This window comes from Gopherus evgoodei, chromosome 1 (assembly GCF_007399415.2).
Source record: "Gopherus evgoodei ecotype Sinaloan lineage chromosome 1, rGopEvg1_v1.p, whole genome shotgun sequence".
NCBI classification, from domain to species: domain Eukaryota; kingdom Metazoa; phylum Chordata; order Testudines; family Testudinidae; genus Gopherus; species Gopherus evgoodei.
Window position 1 is genome coordinate 175,126,303 of NC_044322.1, and position 20,233 is coordinate 175,146,535.

At 38.5% G+C, this 20,233-nt stretch overlaps 1 protein-coding gene across 2 annotated transcripts in view; it reads right to left on the reverse strand.

The window, feature by feature from the left end:
- Positions 1-20,233, reverse strand: part of NCAM2 (neural cell adhesion molecule 2) — a 582,026-nt gene that overhangs the window by 188,621 nt on the left and 373,172 nt on the right. The gene's annotated exons all lie outside the window — the stretch shown is intronic.

A 20,233-nucleotide genomic window follows, 5' to 3' on the forward strand; every position in this document is an offset into this window, starting at 1 on the left:
GATCAGCCACAGGTGGCTATATTATACCTTTGTGCTCCCTTTGGAACTGCTGAGCCACAGTTCAGACTCCAGTATAAATTGGAGTAGCCAGAGAATCTATTATGCTAGTGGGAGACTGCCAGAGCACACACAGTCTCAAAGCATGTGCAGATATGGGGTCTGATCTTGTTTAGAGTCTAATACCTTCATTCACCAGAATCTAGTTACTAATGATCAGTCAAACCCTATGCACGTGAACAAGAATCACCAGTGTGAACTATCCATGGCAGCGGTTGTGGTAAGTAGGGTCACTCTGCTCAAGAACTTTGACCAGATGATGTTTTTACTCAAGTCAATAGCAAAACTGTCAAGATCAAACCTCTACATATTTTGTAACTGGCTACAGGAAACTATTCATTCAAACAAATCACTTTTAAAAACACATAATATGTGGATACAGTTCTGTATGTTGACTCATAGAAAGTGGTGATAACATGGCTCTAGATAAGTTTTTTGCTTGCTACAGTTATATTACCGAAAGTATATATAGCTATTTCATCATTTTACTTATCTATGTGATTTTTTTCCCCTTTTTTAACTCATAAAAACATTTTGGAAATGACACATATGCTGATGATCGCCACACAGGATTTCTGAAGGCTGTCATAATGCAATCAAAACTCAACAATAGATGTCATCAGTCTTCCACACTGAGGAAGAATATGAATGGGCCAAAAGATTGTGGATCCTGGATCTGTGGTAAGACCCAGCAGCAGAAAGGTCAAAATGCCATATGAGCTTATTTATTTGATTTTATTTATTTTTAATGTGCTACACTTTGGAAAATCGTAAGGTGGACTGAGAAGTGGAGAGCCATGGGAAAAAATCTCCTTCTCTCGGGGAAGTTAACTCTGAGTTCACTTAAACTTTAACATCTTGCTCATCATTCACAGAGGCACTGTACATTTATAACTGTATATTGTAAAGGCTCCCACAGCAGCTTCACTCATTCTGGTAGCTCTCCTAGGCACAATTCTACAAAGCACTGAGCACTCCCATGAGGTGCTGAGTTCCCTCAATTCCCATTCAAGTCACTAGTAGATGAGAACACACACTACCTCACAGGAGTGCAAAGCGTCCTGCAGGATTGACACAACAGACCGGGGATGGAGACGGTCTAGGCAGGTCATCTTCTGCAAGGCACTTCCCCTCACACCACAGATAAGCTAACAAAATACTTGGAAATGCTGCAAGCTGTGGAACATTGGTACAATTACAGGTGGGTGAAGGGGCAAATCCCTCTCCATCTTTCAGCCTGCGAGGACCAACAATGTTTTTCTCCTCTGAATTTACAACTGGCAGACAGACACAACAGAAAGCAGGACCTATTGCTGCTGAGTGCTGCAGCCTCAGCAAACTCTTCCTCCACTCATCTTTCCCCTTGCCACAGAGTTGGAGGGGCACAAACCAGCTATGTCATGGTATCTACAGAGGAGTATTTATATCATGTTTTTTACCACCAAGGGAAAAACTAGTTAATTTTCTATTTTTAAAACTGTTTTGTTAATGCACACCACATCACACTTAGTTTTAGTTACATATTCAAATTGTGGTCCTGTGTCCTATCTGACAGCAGCAAGCAACAGAGGTTTCAGAAATAGGTGCATGCAACTCCCCAGTGGACAAATGTGTGATAATCTGTCTCCAGGAAGGTTTTATCTTAATCCCTAATTGTTAGACATGGGTTTGAACTCTGAAACCTGATGTTTTATACCCCTTCAAAAATTGCAAGCATTAACAATTGTAACTCTGAATATTTTTATCCATATAAGTGTCCAATTCCTCTTTGAATCTTGCAAAATTCTTGGCCTCAACACATCCTGTGGCAAGAATGCATTGTGTGAAGAAATAAAAGAACGTTCAGTGCATCTCTTGGCAATCTCATGGATTTGATGACTTTCTCTTACGATATATATATGTCTCTCATATATATATGAGACAGAGAGAGACAAGGAGGCGAGACTAGCTCAGTGAGAACAGGAGTTTAAAAAGACAGGTCCTAAACAACCAGATGAGCTAGTCTTCATGGGAGATTTGCAAGGGAGTTTAGAGAGGATGTGTGAAAGACAAACTCATCTAGCAAACATACTTTAAGCTTCGGCCAATAACCCCTCCCCAAAACAGTAACCAAACAGCTAAAAACACCGATGAGAATAAAAATAATGCAGGCAGAACTCCAGCAGCAGAAAAGGGGCAATTTAGTTTACTGCACTCATTGATATACGATTACCTGCCTTGTGGGCAGGTGGCGTATGTGTGTATTTGGTGCAAGCAGCTCATGACCCTCAGAGACCAAATATTGGCACTATAGACCAGAGTGGTTGAACTGGAGGAACTAAGGGAAACAGAAAGGCACATAGAGGAGACTTTCAGGGACATGGTAGAGTGGCCCCCACCCTTTCTGTCAGTCTCTGTGCTGTTGAGGACAACAAAGGTCTTGGAGAATGAGAACATCAAGCTGGAGCACAGGGAAACAATCCCATAATTGGGACTCCCCTTCCAGATGATGTCAGGGTATCCTCTCACACTGAGGGACCCCAACTTTAGGAAGGGACAAGTAATAGTAATGGGGGATTTAATTATTAGACATAAGGATAGTCAGTTTTGTGATGACCAGGAGAACTGTATGCTGAATTGCCTGCTGTGTGAGAAGGCGCAGACCTCATGAGACATCTACACAGACTTATCTACAGTGTTGAAGAGGAGGCAGTGGTGACAGTACATATAGATACCAGTGACATAAGGAAACATAGGATTAAATTCCTGGAGGCCAAACACAGGCTGCTAGCAAAATACATTAAATTCCAGGACCTCTATGTCAGCATTTTCTGAAATGCTTCCATGCTCAGGACCAGTTAGAAAGGCAGAAGTGCAGGGTCTCAATGAGTGGATGGGACAATGGTGTTGGAAGGAGGGAGTTAGGTTTACTAGGAACCGGGAACCTTTTGGGAAATGAGGAGCCTATAACGGAACCAGATTGCTGGCATATAAAATTTAAAAGGTCATAGATGAGCTTACACACTAAGAGACTGAGGAAAGGTGATGGATCTGGAGGAACACACAGTTTGAACAAAGACATATCCCCAGTGTGTGTCTGTGTGTGTGTCAATTACCATGTTACCAAATTTTGCAATTTTACTGTGAGCAGTGAGATTTTGTCTATGGCTATAGGGGGTTTCACTCTAGAGAACAAACAAGATCTTGCCCCCATTGCAGTAGGCATTCGAGAGCCACATAGTAAGGGACACCCCACCCTGAGCAGTTTACAATCTACTTTAAAGAAAAGTGCTAAGTTTGTGATGAGAGAGCTGGAACCAGACCCACCAAACTCATCCTATATAAAGCCATCAAACATTCACTGGATTGGAACAGTTTTTAATATCTGTTGATTCTAACTGCTGGCCTACAGTCAAAGGCTCTGCTGTGCATTAGCAATGCCCTGAGACATCCAGTCATTTATAAATGATAAAGATAGACTGTCAAGAATGAATACGTTTATTAAATCAAGTGCAGACCTTTTGAAGTTTATGCAGACAAGATCTTTCACCTTCTGGACACACAAGAAAAATCTCTTACACCTGGCACTCAGCCCCAAAGATACCTTACATTAAAGCACCTCACCTTCTTCTTGAACAAACACCTCCTATTAACCAAAATGCACACACTGAAAATAAATTAAGACAAATATTAACAAAATCTCCAAGGTCACTTCTAAACACAGTATTTTGCAATATAAAATCACCCCAATATTTCAATTATTCCAGAGTCTTTAGTCTGATTTTTATACATTCCATATACATAAATTTTAAAGTTATGGGTTCAAAATTATATATATACACAAGTTTGAACTCATAACTTTCAGATTTACTTCAGCTGTAGTGAGATGGAGTGTTCACCCCATACAAGGCTTGAATGGGTTAAGATGGGCCAGTAGGCCAATTACCTCCCCAGACTGCACCTGGAGGAGAAGCCAGGGAGCAGGAATTGATTAAATGAGGCTCAGCTAGGGAGGAACAGAAGGGGCCTGTATAAAGCCCAAGAGCTGAGAGCAGAAGGGGGCTACTTTGTAGTCACTCCATGAGAGAAGGGAGGTATGTTTGGGTCTAGGATAGGTAGCTTACAGTTACTCCCTGGGAGGAGGAATTTGGGAGTCTGGAAAACCCAGAGAAGGAGGAGAACCAGAAAGGCTCAGGGGAAAGGTAGCAAGCTATGGGACAAAGCAGATTCTTGGCTGCTGAGGAGAGGGACCCTGAGTTGGAACCTGGAGCACAGTGGCCTCCCACACCACTGGGGAGTGGTGCAGACCAGATAATGGAGAGCAGACTGCCTGGACCAGTTATCCTGAAAGAATCTGATGCCTCAGAAGGGAAAAACATGTAGTGACTTGGCTGGAGGGCCAAGTCACAAAATGGAAACTGCAGCTCCTGGAGTGAGAGGGACAATGGATCAAGAGGCCACCAGAGGCGGGCACAGGACCTGGAAAGAGCTAATCCCCAGAGTTACAAGGACTCAGGTTCTACCAGTGATGTGTTGACCCCCTGACATGTAGGAATAACTTGAGTGGGGGAAAACATAGTTATCTGCTATGCGGATCAGTTCATTTTGGGAAACCCATCAATCTCCTTTGCTTGTGAGTTACACAATTATCTCTAGACAGCAATGAAATGTTGGACATCAGGATTCCTGGTGTCTATTTCTGACTCTGGGAACAAAGTGTGTTTCAGTGATAATTGACAGCAGCCACATACAATCTCACTCCTGTTTGGATCATTTTCAGGGTTTGAACCCATGACCTCTGGATGTAAAAGCTTGAGCTGATACAACTTCAGGTAAAGACCTAGATATGCTAGCCTGGAGACAATAATAGTCATAAACCTCTGAAAGTCATCCAGACATTAGAACATAACACAGTACCAAACTGTGTTAGTGCATGTGTCATAATCCTTCTAAATGGCAATGAGGCAAAGCAGATGAGACTTGGCTCTTTTATGTAAAAAGCTTGGGTTCTATTCACAGATCTATCCTTAGCTTCCCAGTGAAAACTCTGCATTATCTTACCTGTAAAATGGGTGAATGAAAATTACTCAAAGGTAGCAGTATGAGGTTTTAGTTAATAGCAGTATTGTGAAGGGCACATCTATGTTAACAAAATGTCAAAAAAAGTACTAGGACTAGAACTCTCAGTTTTCCATTTTATAGTTCAGTGCACCATTTTTCTAAGTTTCCCCTAAAACATATATAGAAAGGACCTTAACATGTTGTTATGAGATCTCCTGCAGCAGGGGCCAAACTCACATTACTCATAACACATTTGTGAGAGCTGCAACACTCTGCCTCCTGGCTGACAACAGGAAACGGCCCATCACAGAAAAGTCATAACCCATGTAAGAAACTGAGATTTCCTGAACATGCTCAAATCAGTATCGTTAACATCACTGTAAATACCCTATGTGCTATATATGATAATCAGATTGGGTCGAGTTGTTGCCCTAAATTTGAGGAGTGTATATACCCGGAATGTGATAAAGCTAATTGCAACCATATTATGTGCACTCAGCCACTATGAATTAATGAAATAGAACACCACATAGTTAAGGGTTAATTTCAGAAGCAAGGTTGTAATTACTGGCAGTTTTAATCAGAACGGGAGGAGGGAAGGAAAAAGTAAATAACAAGAGTGCAAGAAAATATGTGGATGGACATCCTTGACTCTAGACACCTTTGACAGGAGAAGTTTATTGAAAGTTAGGAATAGTGATGATTTATTAGGGGTCATTCTGACCTATGTGTTTAGTAGAAGTTAGTTATAAAAAAGTTCAGATAACAGAGTGTTTTTGGGAGCAGCCAGGAGCTATCCTGTGAGAGACATTTTCCTGAGATATTTACTCTCCAGCAGGGAGGCATTTCATCAGCACTGGACTTTTGTCATTTACTCAATACCGTCTTAGAATATATGTAAATATCTGGGATGTTCTAAACCTATTGCTTATGTCTGTGTGGGCTTAAATCTAATAACCTGCAGTGTTAGGCAAGAGCATCCTTACTTGCATTACTCCTTGATCAGACAGAATTGCTGAGTTCCTGTTGATTTCTTCCTTATACCGCCAGGAGTGAAATACTTAAGTTGCTCCTGTTGGGAGTTCTGATAACCCCAGGTAACGGAGTTCATGGGTAAGATTCAGCGTTAGTATAAAGGGATGCACCTCCCATTCAAGTAAACAGAAGTCAGCTCCGCTTACACCACGAGTGAATTTTATCCCATGTTGAAAGGGGGAGGTTGCAGCCTAGCAACACAGAAAACGGAGGTGGAGTTCTGCTGCTGTAAATAAACAAACATCTTCACAATTTTCTCTGATCGACCTGATTAAAGCACCAGAACCCATGAGATGCATGGAGGGTTTTTATTATTGAATTGAGTTCAAAGAAGCAATCATCATATATTCAGCTTAAGAACTAGAAAAACAACAAGTGAACTGAAGAGAGTGTTTGCATGTGTCCTTCTCTATTTGAAGCTGCCAAGTTTCACAATTCTGAAATTAATTTCAGTGGCAGATAATATTGCTATGGTTAAGGTTATGAAGTGTTTCCATTATATTCTCTGTGGTTTGCATCTTAAAATAAAGCTTCTTTTGGACTTCAGCATCCCAAAGTACAGAAACAAAGTTACTCAAAAAACTCTCAAAAGAATGTGTTTGTTCAAATGTAAATTACATGAGTGTTGTTAAAAAAAAAAAGTTTAAGAAGCACTTTTGCCTCTCACTTTGGTAAATGACTCATTTGTAATATAGTTGGATTGCTCTGGGTATTTTAACAAATAAAAAAGCCAAAAATAGTGGCAATTAACAAATTCTTAATGTTCAGTAGATATGCAGTAATTTTTTAAAAAATCATAGAAATGTTTACAATGTGAGCAGAGTACTTTTATTAAATTGGCCTATCAGTTCAGTAATTCTTGAACACAGAATTTCTATGAGTCTCAGAGTTATTTCAATTGATCATATCAAACATCTACAATAATTTTAAGGACCAGATTTTGCTATAACTCACATTGAGTAGACACTTAAAATACGCGTAGTCTTACTGAAGTTAGTCGGAACCTGTAAGATACTATTCAGAATAACTGTTGAAACATCTGGACCTAAGTAACTGAATATATTTCATACTGGAAATATGTTTTCAGAATGAACACACATACTAAACTACTGTTTACTTGCTATAGTATAAAAACTCAAAAATAAAGTCATTATAGTTTCTGCTTATGCATTTGCACGTTTCCAAAATTAACAGACATTAACAATATGTATTTGATCAACAGACCATAACGCCAAATGGGGTTACTGAAATGTATTGCTTAAACACAGCCACAACACTTGGTAAGTTGTTAATTACCTTCACTGTTAAAAAAAAAAATCATCTTATTTACAGTTTGAATTTGTCCAGCTTCAAGTTCCATCTACTGAATTTTGTACTTTTGTCTGCCAGATTGAAGAGTCCTCTATTATCAAATTTCTGTTTCCTGTATAGGTACTTATTGACTGTGATCAATTCACTCCTTCACTTTCTCTTTGTTAAGCTAAATAGATTGAGTTCCTTGAATCTGTCACTACAAAGCATATTTTCCAGTCCTTTAATTGTTCTTGGGGCTCTTCTCTGAACCTTCTTCAGTTTATCAAAATCCTTCTTGAACTGTGAACACCAGAAACATACCCTGTATTAAGACTGAATCTCTGTCTGGAGATTGTAATTCCATCCTTAACTCATTCTGTTTTGCCTGAGTATTACAATCCTTTCTGTGTGGGTCTTAACACAATACATTATATCAGCTGCCTGTAATGTACAGTGAGGTAGGTTAAAGCTCTAGCAGCAATAAATTAAAGAGTACTCCATAGTATTAATTCCCTCACCTTTGACATGTGTGTCACATCCCTGAAAGTACTTGCACTTGGTTTGTAGAACCAGAGAATTACATAAACTGAAGATGAAATTTTAAAAAAGCCTGTTAGGTCTCTTGCCCCACCTTCCAACCAGTGCAAGATAATTCCTCACAGTACATGTTCTAGTTCTTTGCCTAATTTAATTTTAAATGTTTTAAGGAATGAGGCTTCAAATATTTTCCTTCAAATAATGTTCTAGAATGTAACCAGTCTCTGTTTCAGGGAGTTTATCTTCAAATTTAAGTTAATTTACCTATGTTTTAAAATGTCACTTTATTACTCCTACACCCTCTTGTGTCATAAGTCACTCCTCACCATGTGTATATGTACACCCCTGTGCTAGGTTTGTGGAATGTAGCAATAAGCTATGTACATGGGTAGGGAATTCTATATCCAAAGACCACTGAAATAAAAACTTGGTCACAGAATGACCCAAAACACAAAGCTGGGACCGCTAAAACATTGATGGTATCAGAGCTCAGATTCTCCTTATAGGATGAGGTTCAACAAGGAGGTCTCAAACAAAGACAGTTTCCTCCCCATTATACTGTGGGTTTTTTTAAACAACAATAGAACAAGCTTTATAAGTAGTCAGTATACTAAGCAAAGATAATACTTAATAAGGGACCACTCATCTCTTATCTAGTACTATTTTATGTCTACATTTCAAACCATTTCACAAAGGTTAGGTAACAATTATTGATATGTTATTAACAAGGTAAGTGATGCACAAAATGTTTAAGTGACTTACTAAGGGCCACAAGGCAAAACAATGGCAGAGTCAGGAATATAACCAAGTTCCCTCACTCCCAGTGCTGCTCTCGGTCCACTATATCACAGCTCCCATGGTGAAAGCAGATTTTGGAAAAGAGACTCCTACAGTAGATAAAACTCTGAAAGGCTACATATTTCAGAAATTTCTAGGTGATACCTTACAGTACATTACTTCATGTCTCCTATCCTATGCTCATTGTATGACCGTAACAACTGAATGCATTATCAGAAACAATATCCATTCTTAGTTAAAGAAACAATAGCTACTGAAAAACTATATGAAAATCACTGACACATAAAATAGCTGCTGCTTACCCAGGAATCCACAAACCAATACTTTGTGTCATTGGTTTTTTTTTTGCTGTAGCAGTAGTTAACTAACATTCATTTCCAAGCTTTACTGGTATGACAGGAGATGCTGGTGCATAAAAAAAGCTGCCAGTGTAACAGGGAAAATCATCAGTGGGAAAAAAAAACATATATTTGTAGGGAAAGAAATTAAAGGTGAGTAAGGTAATATCTTTTATTGGAGCAACTTCTGCTGGTGAGAGAGACAAGCTTTCATGCTTACACACAGCTCTTCAGGTCTGGAAAATGTACTCGGAGGGTATGTCTATATTTCAATTAAAAATACATGGCAGCCTATTCCAGCTGATTTGGGCTTGGGGGGCTTGGGTTAAGGGGCTGTTTAACTGCAGTTTTGATGTCTGAGTTGGGCTGTAGCCCAGGCTCTAGGGGCCTGTGAGGTGGGAGGATCCCAGAGCTTGTGCTGCAGACTGAGTCCAAATATCTACGCTGCAGTTAAACAGCCCCTTAGTCTTAGCCCAGTGAGTTGAAGTGAGCTGCTACGGGCCAGCCGTAGGAGTCTAATTGCAGTGCAGACATATACAGAGTGTCACAGCTATATACAAGGTGGAACAGATGGTTTAGCATAAGCAGTTAAAACATATTCAAGGCAAAATGGCCAGTTAACACCTCTCTAGTCATGGCCGGGGGTGGGGGGGGGAAAGCTGGTGGGGGTGTTTATTGTGTAGACCAGGGCTATGGAGCTGTGCTCAGGCTCCATTGCAGCTCTAAGCAAAAACCTGCAGCTCCACTGCTCCGGAGCTGCTCCGTGCTCCAGCTCCAGGCTCCGCTCCAAAGCCCTGGGTAGACTGAATACACACACTGGATTTATGGTTTATTACAACAATCTATAATCCACTAGCCCCTACCTCCCCCAGCTAGGTTTTCTTCTTTAGCCTTCCATGTCCCCAGATATTTAACTGTTACACCACAAGGCAGCTTACATCAAACTAACTCTGTAAGCATCTACACTAAAATGTCACTCCCACTGATGCAACTCACCTCCTATGTCGACTTAATAATTTCATATTTTCGAGAGGCATAGTGTTTCGGTCGACGTAGTTAGGTTGACATAATGTCAGTGCAGACACCGCATTGCTTACATCAACTGTTGCTGCCTTTCAAAAAGTGTCCTACAACGCCCCATGCTGACAGTTAAATCATTGCAAGTGCTCCTGATGCTGACATGCACTGCTGACACATGGAGCATACTGTGGTCAAGGCAAAAGCAAACTAATTACTCTAGTGGCTGCACGGCAACATAATTAGGTCTACATAATTTTGTAATGTAGACATACTCTAAGGAAGAGTTTTGTATAAGTTTGAAAGCTTGTTTCAGCAACAGAAGTCGGTCCAATAAAAGTCATTACTTTACTCACTTTGTTACTCCAATATCCTGGGACCAACATGAACACAGAAAAACTGCATACAACACAGTGAAAGAAATGTCATTTATAAGCTTCTAGAACTTTACTGAAAACATTACATGACGTATTACAACCCATAAAGTACTTGACAGCATCCATTTCATGTGTATTTAGCGCATTAGCAGAAGAATTAAATAGCTGACATTTCTAAACTTGAAATACAACTAGACAGGATATATCTATTCATTTGCATAATATATTAACAAAATGTAAACTTTGTATTTAAGTAAGTTTAGAGATCAGGCCAAACAATAAATTAAATTAGGGTTTGATCCAAACAAATAACTTTTTATGAAAAGAGCAAGACCCACAAACCTCAGAAAATGCCCAGCTTCCTGGAGATATAGGAGCCTCAGGTTCAAGTACCTGCTCTGACTGATCTAGTCTGTCTCAATGTCTCCTGCTGGAGCTATTCCTATGTGTAAATATTCATTGGGACACAGAGACACACATTAACGCTACAGCTCTGTGGTCAACACAGTCACCTGGGCTGTGGCAGACCCAGGATCACATCTCTGCAGCAAATCGGGCAGCACAGGACTTAAACTTGGGTTTCCCAGAGTTCAGGTGAGTGCCCTAACCATAGGACTGGATGGCCTTTTTCTCCCTCTCTCTAAATTCCATCTTGGACCTTACAATCCTTTCCTGACAACATTTTTGTGGAAACTTGCATTTCTAGAAAAAGTTTGTTTCAACAAATCAGTATTTTACAATGAAAAATGTTCAGTCAAAAAATTCTCAACCAGCTCTAAAAAAAAAGGTGGGGGGGAGGGACTTATTTCAAGTCTGAATTTGTCTAACTTTAACTTCCAGTCACTGGATCTTATTACACCTTTGTCTGCAAGCTTGAAGAGCCTTCTATTACCAAATATTTATTCCCCATGTTAGTACTTATAAATAGTGACGAAACGGTCCTTAACTTTCCCTCAATAAGCTAAACAGACTGAGCTCCGTGAGTCTTTCACCTCAAGGCACATTTTCCTTGGGGGGGAGGGATAGCTCAGTGGTTTGAGCATTGGTCTGCTAGACCCAGCATTGTGAGTTCAATCCTTGAGGGGGCCACCTAAGGATCTGAGGCATAAATCAGTACTTGGTCCTACTAGAGAAGGCAGGGGACTGGACTCAAGCCCTATCAAAGTCCTTTCTAGGAGATAGGATATCTCCATAAACTTCAAAAAAAAGTTTTTATTTCCAATCATTTAATCTCCTCCAAACTGTCTAATTTTTCAACATCCTTCTTGAATGATGGACACCATATCCCACAATGGTCACACCAATGCCAAATTCATAGGTAATATAACCTCTCTGCTCCTGTTTATTCCTATTTAGTCATCCAAGGATCACATTAGCCTTTTTGGCCACTGTGAGCTGATGTTCAGCTGAATATCTACCATGACCTCCAAGTCTTTTTCAGAGCCACTGCTTCCCTGGATAAAGTCCCATATTCTGTAAGTATGGCCTATATTCATTGTTCCTAAATGCATACATTCATATTTATCTATATTAAGATGCATATTGTTTGGTTGCACCCACTTTACTAAGCAGTCTGTATCAGTAACCTACTATTTAACACTTCCCAAATCTTTGTGTTGTCTGCAGACTTGATCTGTAATGATTTTACTTCCTTCCAAGTGATTGATAAAAATGTTAAATCATACAGTCTACATCCAATCCTTACATCACACTATTACCTTTATCTATTAAACCTGTAATCTCATCAGAAGTAAATATCAAGTTAGTTTTGTCAAAGTTTTGGAGTCACTGCATCTGACCCTTTTGTGGTCTCCTTGAAAGCACCCCCACTAAATCTCTGGCTTCCAGTTGTCATCTCTCTTGGGGTGAGAACCAACATTCCTCTTCCTCTAGAATGGGGATGTAGGCTACAATTTCTCCTGCCCTTCACTATTATCACTTTAGCAAGCCTGAGGTTACTTTGGCACTTGTGATCCTGTTATCTTCCAAGGGCTATGACAGGTTTTACCAGTGACCAGCCAGACCTCATAAAGCAAAGTATTTATTTAGAACACAAGCATTAAAGATAAAACATAACTTGAAAACAATGAACAGCTTATATGCATGCCTGCCTTATCAGTTGTCACCCATCTTCTATATGGAGACTCTGGTAGATTTCAGTCTTTCAACCTTTCCAGCAAGGTTAGACTCACAGATATTAAGGCCAAAAGGGACCATCGTGATAATCTAGTTTCAACTTCCTGCACACAGTATGCCACAGAACCTCACCCACCCACTCCTGTAAAAGACCCATAACATCTGGCTTAGTTACTGAAGTCCTCAAATCGTGATTAAAAGACTACTTCCTCTTGGTGAAAGTCTCATGTCAGTTCTAAGGCTGAGTGAATGTGAACCCTTCCCTATGGCAATCTTCCCATTTTATGCCATTCTCAATTCTTTGTCTGCTGGGACTTCTGAACCCACTCAAAACCAGTATATGTAACTTTCCACAAGAGGTGCTACTTCTGCAGTCTTATTTATGCATCTGGGGATTTACAATAATTGCCCCCTAGTTATAGTTCATTCATACTAGGTGACTTCCTCTCAGTTGCTGAATTGCTTATTATATTTCAAGAAAGATGTTAACCCCTTCAGTGGGCAACACTGCAAGATAAGAAGGAAAACTGACTCACATTTCTTTCATAAAATTAAATCAGATGTTTCCCAGTTCTCCACAAATTTGACAAGATTTGTTTTTTTTTATAAACCCATGTTGCTTGGCATTAATTATATTCCATTTTTAAATTCTTTATTAATCACGTCCCCTGTCATTCATTCCATTATATTTCCCAAGCTCGATGTCAGGGTGACAGGTACATAGTTACTCATTTACCCTTTTAAAAGGTTGGCACATTAGCTTTCTTACTGTCCTCTGGAATTTCTTCAGTGTTCCACGACTTATTTCAAATCAACACTGAAAGTCCAGAAAGCACCTCAGCCAGCTCTGTTAAAACTCATCAGTTATCCCTCATCTGTTATCTACCCAGATAACTCAACCTCATAAGATTTCTGGAGGCTGCCAGAGTCCGTAATGACTGAATGGAGGCCTAGAGGCTGGAAAAGGAGCTGTCTGGTGCGCAACGATTGGAGAGGTCTCTAAATCTGCCGAGGAGCTGCTGTGCAGCCAAGTGGGTATGGAGCAGACAGGCCCTAGAAGAATCACTGATGCACAAAGATCTTGATCTTCATCTAGCATTAGAGATAGATCACTGACCAATCATGTTAACATGATTAAGTATGAGGTACACAGAAACCCTAGAGCAGCCAGCTACAATCTTTTCTACGATTTTTTTCCCCATTAAAAACATTTTGGACATATCAAACTTAGCAAGACTGTCAGCATCAAGAGACGATTTTGAGCAGACATCACACACTAGTTTTCTTAAAAGAAACTAGGACCCTGCAAATCCAGAAGGAACTGTTGCTTGTTTCAAACATCAATAAACTCACACTTCACTACTGTTGACTAGCCAGGAAGGACATGATGCTATTCACAGGTCATGATGGGGGCACTCCTGAAACTTTCAGAAGCTTAGACAGTCAAATTAGCCAATGCTACAATAAACTCAGCCTTTGCTCCTCAAGATATTGACTTGTCTTTCTGACAGTTGACTGCCCAGTCTAGATCTGAGCAATATGATGTATAATGTAGCAGGAAAACTCTATAGAGAGAAAAAATGCAGGAACCTAGATTAACTAAACTATGTACCAGCTGAAACTGTGCTTCACAGATACTATGATGGTAAAGGTAACATAACCTGTCCTCACCTTCTGCATAGGCATAGCATAAAACTTCAAAACTCTTTATACCACAATTGTTTGAACTAAACACTAAACATATGCATGAACATATTTCTATCACTTCTTTTGTCAAAGATCTTCTATAAAGTAAGGTGATCTATGAGAACAAATCTTGCAGAAGGCATTCAGGCACACTATATGTTGACAGTTGGGGATAAAAGATTTGTATTAAGTCCTACCAAAACATAAAATCAGTGGTATTTCAATCCTCTTCCTCTCCAGGTTGCCTGGAAGTTCAATGACCCATCAAACTATGAGGGCAAATGATGAAAATAGGTCAGTGTCTTGACCTCAAATAGAGGAGGCAATGATTGGTCCATAACAAAAGTGTACTTTCCACTTCGCCAATATCTTCTCTCAACTCCAACACGAGATCCACAGAATCCCCCAGAGTTCCAAAGCTAACCTCAGCCTAAGGACAAAACAAGTGTATACAATTTTGACATCTTTCAGCTAAATCTCAAGTATAAAAATGGGGTTGGGGTTTTTTAGTATACTGTATGCAGCTTCTGTGGGACTATCTTCATCTTCTTTGACAGTTTCACAGAATGAACACTTTCCATGTTTTACCATGCAACATAACAGTAATATGAACAGTAAATATATTAAATCTTCAAGGCCTTTCATATTAAAGTGACATTATTTCTGCCTAACTCTTGTTTTATGTAATCCTTTTTACATAAATAAAACATGGTTTAATTTCAAATTTACAAAAAAAAATTGAACACATTTTTGGAAATAAACCTCGTTTAACCATAAATATAAGTTTTTAAGTGATATATCTCTAGGATATTTAAGCTAGTTAATTCAAGACTGAGGGATATTGTTTGTACTGTAGCCATGTCTGTGATATCTGGCAGATTCTGTGAATAAATATAAACAGGACTGTTTTGTAATAGGTTGGTGAGTCTTTTTTTTTTTTTTTTTGTCTAAAGAGATCTTAGCTAAATTTATGAAACCAACTGAACATGAGCTCCCAGAGTGATGATGTGGCAAAAGGGGTTAATATGCTCCGTGGATGCATTAAGAGGAGACGATCAAACTGAAACTTGGAGACACTGTATTTGTATATGGCATTGGGGCGACCACTACTGGAATAGTGTGTCCAGTTCTGTGTCCACTCTTTAAAAAAGGATGTGGAAACACTGTATTTGGAAAAGAGTTACTAGAATAAGTTGTTGTCTGCAAAATATGCCTTACACTGAGCTTCATTTATATAGCCTATTAAAAAGAAGGTTAAGAGGCAACTTGATCAGTTATTTACAAAGAAAGGAGACATCTGATTTTAGAGAGCTCTTTATTTTAGCAGATAAAGACGTAACTCGATCTAACAGCTAGAAATCAGCCAAGTTCAAACTGGAAATAAGATGGGGACAATTAATCATTGGCAACAGATTACCAAGGGATGTGATACATTTTCCATCAAATAGAGTCTTTCTTTGAAATATGTGATGTTTTTCTTTAAAAAAAATGTTCTAATTCAACTGCAGGCTGTTGTGCTAGATTCAGAATTTACTGGGTGAAATTCTATAGTAGGAGGTTGGATTAAATAACCATAAAGATTCCCTTCTGTCCTTAAAAATCTATGAAGAACTGTGTGAGTCAATCAGTGGAAATAACAGAGTCTGTCAAACAACAAACAAAATCAAAGGTAAGGAATATCTAAGACTGCCACAAGCACTCTTAAATAACACCTGTTGTGCCTACCTACTGTAGCACATTTTATCAGAGGATCTTGAAACAACTTAATAATGACCAATGATGTTTCTTTATTTATAGCCTAATGATGCATTCTAATCCACCTGTCAGGGTTCCCTCCCTACTCTGAACTTTAGGGTACAGACGTGGGGACCCGCATGAAGACCCCCTAAGCTTATTTCTACCAGCTTAGGTTAAAAACTCCCCTATTCCTTGGATAAAGTAATGCTGCCACCACCAAGTGATTTAAATAAACATTTAAGGAGGACCACTTGGAGCCCTACCTTCCCCAAATACCCCCCCAAATCCCTACACCCTTTTTTCCTGGGCAGGCTTGAGAATAATCCCCCAAACCCCTACATCCCCTTTCCTGGAGAGGCTTGAGAATATATCCTCACCAATTGGTACAGGTGAACACAGACCCAATCCCTTGGATCTTGAAACAATGAAAAAATCAATCAGGTTCTTAAAAGGAGAATTTTAATTAAAGAAAAGGTAACAGAATTACCTCTGTAAAATCAGAATGGTAAGTACTTTACAGAATAACAAAAAACTCAAGAACACAGAGGATCTCCTCTCTAGGCAAAACCTCAGAGTTACAAAACCAGGTATAAACCTCCCTCTTAGCTAAAGGAAATCACAAACCAAAATAAAAGTAAGCTAACACATTCCTTCGCTAGTACTTACTAATACTAATGGGTTGGATTGCTTGCTTTATTGATCCTGTCTCTGGCAAGCACACAGAACAGACAAAGAACAGACAAAACAAAGCCTTTCCCCCGATCCCAGATTTGAAAGTATCTTGTCCCTTTATTGGTCCTTTTGGTCAGGTGCCAGCCATGTTACCTGAGCTTCTTAACCTTTTACAGGTAAAAGGAGTTTGTGCCCCTGGCCAGGAGGGATTGTCTAGTACTGTATACAGGAAGGTTGTTACCCTTCCCTTTATATTTATGACACCACCTATAATGAAGGTACAGTTTTGGTTGGTTTGTTTATATAGGATATACCCATTGTATTTCCTTGTCATGACTGGATTCTGTCCTGGCTACCTTTCCACCATGGCTGTAGTGCACCAATGGGGTGACACTTTGGATAGGTGGAAAACCACAGGCCTCGTGGGTATCACAGGCCACTGTACTGCTTCTCCACACATACCTTCAAGGGGCTTCTTGAATGGCTAGTCAGCTATACAAGCTGAGGAGTTAAAAAGGGACCACATTTGGTTTCTCAGTATATTTTAATTGTACTGTATAACATACATGTCAATTCTGTTTAATAGTAATTGTAGTGGTCTATTTATATACTTTGAAAAAAGTCAATTAAATATTTTAATGTAAAATAAAAAAGTTATCATAAAAGTAAGCTACTTACTTGATAAGGCTTTTGCACTGTAATTACAAAACTGGCTTGAGTCAAAGGGGCAGCAAAAGCTTGCAGTAACGGCACAGGAACTAGATATTACACTCTTAACAGCATTTGCAGCTTAAGAATCTATTTATGAAGACCAAATTCATTGTCAACTCTAACATTTTTAAGAACTACCATTGATAGTTTGAACACAAATATGTTTAATGACATACATTTGTAATAATATAGACTTATCTACTTAAACAAGAGCTTTATCCAAAGCCCATTTTACTCAATATGAGTTCTTTACGTTAACTTCCATTGGCTTTGGATTAGGTCCTAAGTGTCTGTGTAGCGTGTTAAATAATTGTTTGTTTGTTTTTTAAATTATATCTATATCTATACAACACTCATGCTATTGGCAATTTTAATATTAATATGTTTCACAATTTAAAACATTTTTATACTCTAGGTTCTAAATATTACTGATGGAATCTACCGTTGTAAATTTCCCTATGAAACTTTTAGAACCTAGATTTGATTTGCAAATGCTGAACAAGAAGTTTCAATATTCATTTTCAAATAGATGATTCATCTAAATAAAAAATGCTGAGCAACCTTCATATTTTTAATTTATTCTTGGTTATTCATTCTCAGTTAGAGATAATTCAATCAGATTGGAAAAAAACGACTGCAGGGCAGACCAAACTCTATCCATGGCAGAATAGTGGATCAAATTAAAAAAAAAAACTCCACTTAGTAACTTTTTTTTTTTTTAAAGATTACATTCTGCCAAAGAGGAGGGTACCAGATCCAGAAACAACCAAAAATATATGGAAGGCACCAGTATTCGTCTTCTTATTATTATTGAGAAGAAATAGTATGAGTCATTACTGAAAAACTTTATTTTCTCATTCATGTTTAGCTCATCTAATAGTATGAAGTGGAACAAGCAGAACAAGTTAAGAACTAGTGCCCAAGAGTCACATTCTAGCATATATTGGGTTGATTTTGTAGCCCAGAAGCCCTGTAATCTCACTCATTATACATGTTTGTTGACAAATAAGCTTGGTGAAAAAATGCTAAAAATTGTGGCATCTTTCCATTCTTTTTTTTAAGTGAGAAACAGATGGCTAGTCTGACAAATATTATCAAATATTACCAAATATTACCAACATATTACCAGTGGAAAAATGACACTGTCTATTAAGAGACTTTAATATGTAGCAAAATGTACTTCTTTTCTAGTACAGGCTAAACTGGCTTGTGATATAATAATTCTATCATTTCCAAAGGAAGGAAATAGCTAATTTTAAATAAATAAAGCTAATAGCCACAATGTCCTACTTGCTAGCAATATGAGACAATTGAGACAATTTAGCTAGAGTCTTTCAATGAGAGAGAAATGTAACTGGGATACATACTTGTGCCCACAGTTTGTGAATGTGGAGCTTATGTGCGTAAAGCTAAGCTAGTGATTATACCACAGCAATCTAGGCCAAAAAAAATTGCTAAATTTAAAACTAGTGACAATCACGTGTCCTCTATTTATTTATATGTGCTAATATTTTTCAAAGGAATTAGAACTTCAGAAGTAAAGTCATAATATGCATTGTTGCAATGTATTCCAATATTAGTTTTTAGCCAGTAGAGATCAGTGACAGAGAAGGCTCACCTCACTTACAGTGCAGGTAGCTCCCTGAACAGACTAAATAAATACTACCCACAAAGCTGAACAATAAATTATTGTGCTCAGTGCAGGAATTATTGGAGACATTTTACAGTCTATGCTATGAACGTCAGAATTGTTGATCTAATGTTTCATTTGGGTGTTAAAAGTAATGTATCTATAAAAGCTCTTTTTTTAAAATAAACTCCTTTTTCAGGATACAATCTAAATGTAAATGTAAATAGATACAGAGAGGACACACTACTAGTTATGGAATTTCCACTATGCCACTGTAATAAGGTTCAGATACAAGTGAGTTGGAGAAGGTATAAGTAAACTTCAAACTGAATAGTCAAGTTCCCAAAACGGTGATTTAATCTCTGCCCCATCAAATATTGTCTGGAGGAGCAATGAATGAAGTAAGAGGGACATTCAACGGTAAAAGCAAAAGGCAATTGTACAACCCTCTCGATTCCCATTTCTTTTGACCTTTCATGTGCAGTGTGTCAAGCATACAATAGGTAGCTGAACTGAGTTTGTTCATCACTACCTTTTCAGGTTGATGCACAATCTAAAAAGAAAGAAGTGCAACATGAATTAATACTGACACACAGAGAGTTTTAACCTTCCACACAATGTATGGAAAGCATAATACTGTATGAAACATAGGGAAATACTTAGGTCCAGATTGCACAAAAAGTTATTAATATATTAATGGAATTTATTTGAGATCACTGGTTGATATGGCAAAGCTATCCTAAGGTACATCCCAACACTGGAATTTTTGCCTTTTTACATGCAATAGAAGGATGCTACCATTGGCAAAATTTAATCCAAAATATTTCAGTTGGAATTTTGCTTCTGTTTTAATTTATATTTCTTGCAAAATTGTGATAGAAAATTATATGTCTGAGTGCAAATATTCATCTATATGGTTTTATTGAAATGGGAATATCTCATCCAATCAGAGTGCATGGAGTAAAGGGTCTCAAGCAAAGCCCACTTGAAGTCAACGAAGGTAATTCCATTAATTTCTTTTCACTTTAGATCAGACCCTTGAAGAGGCAAAAATGTGTATTTTTCTTTCATTCACTAATTCCCTGTACTCTGTTTGGCTCTGGGAGAATCTGACTGGCAGAATCACTGTACAGTTATTTTTCAGTAATGGTATTATGGATATGGAAATA